Source organism: Grammomys surdaster, unplaced genomic scaffold (assembly GCF_004785775.1).
Source record: "Grammomys surdaster isolate TR1022 unplaced genomic scaffold, NIH_TR_1.0 126131, whole genome shotgun sequence".
Classification (NCBI taxonomy): Eukaryota; Metazoa; Chordata; class Mammalia; order Rodentia; family Muridae; genus Grammomys; species Grammomys surdaster.
The window spans coordinates 4955313-4958918 of record NW_021620939.1 but is presented as its reverse complement, the minus strand read 5'-3'; the positions used below and the strand labels follow the sequence as shown (position 1 = coordinate 4958918).

At 52.0% G+C, this 3606-nt stretch overlaps 1 protein-coding gene across 3 annotated transcripts in view; it reads left to right on the top strand.

Moving 5' to 3' along the window:
* Nucleotides 1-728: 728 nt before the first annotated feature.
* Tex264 (testis expressed 264) overlaps nucleotides 729-3606 on the top strand; it is a 26944-nt gene continuing 24066 nt past the window's right edge. The window contains exons 1-2 of one of the 3 annotated variants that reach the window (XM_028756726.1): nucleotides 729-845; nucleotides 1672-1740. The gene's annotated coding sequence lies outside the window, so the exon portion shown is untranslated. Of the gene's footprint in view, nucleotides 846-868; nucleotides 1435-1671; nucleotides 1741-3606 lie in introns of those variants that run through there. The other 2 variants (XM_028756725.1, XM_028756723.1) reach the window with 2 other exon arrangements.

Here is a 3606-nt window from a genome sequence, read left to right as displayed (position 1 = left end):
TAAACAAGTAGAAACTCCCAGCAGCCACAGCCAGGGCAGTGAAGTAGATGCTTTGAAGAGAGGTGTTCCCTGTAGTGAACTTCTGGAGGCCAAGGCTTTCATTTAGTTCACTCAGTGTTTCCATCTCCTGGAACTGTCTTAGTAGGACGTAATAAATGTTGGATGGAGGGATGGTCATTCCTATGCTCACTGAAGAGCTGATGGGTGGGTGAGTGGAGACACTTATATTTGCACTCTCCAGAGGTCTTTCAGAGCTTCTTTGTTTAGCCAGAGCTTCCTCAGCTGTAAGATCTGAGCAAGCAGCCAGATTCTGATGGGTTCTCAGAACTTTCATAAAACCTGAGAGAGAAGGTGGCGAGAGTAAGAGTGGTACAATTACTAGTAGGCCGACCTTGCTGCGCTTATCCTCCCTAAAATGCACAAACACTATGCATTCCAGGTCTGACTTACTGGGCTTCTGGGGCTGGCAAACAGGCCGACTTTCCCGGTGCTTGGAGCCTGCCACTGTCGCTGGCTCCATTCCCTTCCCTCCCCGGCCAGGATACCTTGGGGTACTGGTTGTTGCTCGGTCACCTTCAAAAGTTCTCCTTTGTTGTTGGATGCAGGAATGTGTGTTGTGGGCCCAAACCAGCCAGGTGGGGAGGAGGGAGGGGCGTGTATGTTACCAAGGAGACGGGGCGAGGCAGGCCTCCGCCCTCCAAATCTGGAGCGCACGCGCCCACAGCCACGGTCACGTCCCGCCGAGAAAGGGGCGGAGCGAGCGTGAGGGGCAAGCGCACGCAGGCTCCACGACTGAGCCCCATCTTCCTCCGGCGTCCGTCCGCGTCTGTGGGGCCGCTGCTGAGGTGAGGGCGGGGCCAGAGGCAAGGCGTTCCCGTCGGGGTGTCTGCCTGGGCTCCCCTCATCCGCTCCCGTCTGCTTCCCGCGGCTTGAGCCTCCCTCTGCACGGCGTCTGGCTCACAGCCGGCCCGGCCTGCTTCTCGGGCCTGAAAGCGACCGTGAGGCGGTCCTGACCTGTCGGCGCAGCTCCTGCCTCGGTGTTGGGTGCAGGAACGTCCCGGGTCAGTGGGACTAGAGGGGAACGGGCGGGGCTCACCTTTCAGCAGCGCTTCCTGCGGCCGCGCGCCTGGTCCCGACTACAAACTTTTGCGTCTCTGAAGTTGCAGAGGTGCATGAGGCCGTGAGGCGAGCGGGGGGTCTGGAAGCCGACAGCACGAAGCTGCGCCCCCTCCCCAACACCCCCAGCTTCTAGCACCCAAGTTCGCCAGCGCAGGTCCCTTTAAGGGCCCGGCCCTCCGCAGAGCACACGTGAGCGGCCTCCGGAAGCCTGCGCGGAGCCACAACTCCGACGCTTGCGGGCCAAGGAAGTCATCTGCCCTGCACCTCTGACGTTAGTGGAAACTGAGGCCCAAGAGAGGGCACACTCTGCCCAAGGTCAGCAGCAGGGTCTGCGTTGGCGCCAAGTGTAGTAGTTGGGCCCAGTGAAGATCATAGGCATGACGTTGTGTAGTTGGACCTGGCCTGATTCCCCCGCGCGATCTGAGGGTGGGATTGGTTCATTTGTAGACGGTCCTGTTCTGTGGGCTTTCCCTGGAACGGTGTTGCTCAGGGCCTGCTTTGCTCACTGCCTGCGTCCAGGACTGGGATGACTGTTCCTTTCTGCCCCTCCAGCGCCAGAGAGTACTGGAGCCCTGCTGGACTGGATGCTATGAGTTGCTAAAAGTGAGCCTGGCTTTTTAGGTGAGCCTTCCCATCCCCTGTCCTTGCCTTTCTCTATTGGGTGTGGGGAATATTGCCTTGCTTCTCCTTCCTAGGCTGGCCAAAGCTCTGGGAATGGGCAGAAACATAGCCCCCTCTTTTCTGAACAGTTTGGGAAGTAGAAGGAAGAGAAAGATTGGGCGCTAAGTTCCCTTACAATAGAAATATGTGCCAATGCTTGTCACTCCCAAGACAGGCTATGGCCTAGATATTAAGAGCTTCTAGCCTTGAGATCAGCGAGGTCCAACATGGATGAAGTGCCTTTTTGGAAACCAGAGGAGGGAAAACTGTCAGTGGACTGTGGTTAGACTATTTGGGTTCCCATTGCCTGTGCTTTGGTCCAGGTGGCTCAGTGTAATACCTGTGTGACCTTGGACAAGCATCCTGACCTCCAGCCACTTATTTCCTGATGTGTACCTACCTTATTGGATTCTTTTCAGGATTAGTGAAGTAATGAGTTTCAGCATTCAGACAGTGCCTAGCCTATATCAGGTATGAGTAGAAGATTTGGTACCATCATTATCAGAGAGAAGAGTGAAACCAACTGGAGGTAGGATGAGTAGGGCAGAGAGGGCAAACGGAAAAGATAATGGAGCTTACAGGCAGGCCTACAGGATGCATGAGGAGACCAGTGGAAGTGTCCCAACACCAGAGTTGGCTTCTTTGTAAGGCCAGTTCTGTGCTGTGTGCTCATTGACTCCAAAAGCAGATTTTAGCAGATCTTATACTCAGAGCCTTCATAGATCCATAGAGCTAAGTTTTCTATAGGGCTAAATAAAGCATTGCCTTTTCAGCTCTAAAACCTTTTACTTTTTAAATAGACTTGTTTGTAACTTAAGTTTTTATGTCTATGGGTGGGTGTTTTACCTGCATATGTGTCTGTGTATCACTTGCATGCCTGAAGCCTGTAGAGACTAGAAGAGGGTGTTGGATTCTCTGGAACTAAAGTTACAGACAGTTGTTAGCCACCGTGTAGGTGCTAGGAATTGAACCTGAGCCCTCTGGAAGAGCAGCCATTGTTGTTAACTACTGACCCATCTCCCCAGCCTCTTAAAACACAATGTGCATGATGTGCAGGTCAGAAAATAACTTAAGGGAGTAGTGTGGGTTCTCTCCTCTCTGCACCCCATGTGGGCTCTGGGGTTGAACTCAGGTTGTCAAGCTTGTCACCCCTACTGCTATCTGGCAGCTCCTTAAGGAGGAATTTTAAACATCTAGAGTAGGACTATTTCCCTAGTGATGTTTTTGTTTCTCTTTCTTTTTAACTGTTCTTCTGTGTGCTGTGATCCTGGGCTACTCAAATGACACTCTCTGTAAGAGTCTGCCTAGAATGTTTCACACAGCTTCTGTGTCAATCCTGGGCTTATTCCTGAAGGCTCTCTGTCTGTTAGGAGTAACTCCTACCTTTCCCTCTCTTGTGTTTCCACTTCTAACAGTCTTTTCTTCCTATTCCTTTGTTTGTTTCTATTCTTTGTGGGCTGGCAAAAGTGGAATGAAGCTTATTAGCATTGGTGGTTCAAGTCTTGGAAGCCCAGGTTGGACTTTGTTCTGGCCTCTCGGGTTGTTTTTGATCTGGTCTCCTGTAGTTCTGGATAGCTACACTGTTGGCAAGTGAGGTCCCTAGAGACCAGATTAACCCCACCCCACCCCCCCAAAAAAAAAACAAAAACAAAATATGAATTTTTCTTCCTGTGGTTCATTTCTCCCTGAGATTTCATTTCTTATGGCACACTGTTTGTTAATCAGTGTTTGAACCCCACACCTGTCTGTCCTCTCTTGAACCCCACACCTGTCAGGTGTCCTCTCTCTCTCTCTCTCTCTCTCTCTCTCTCTCTCTCTCTCTCTCTC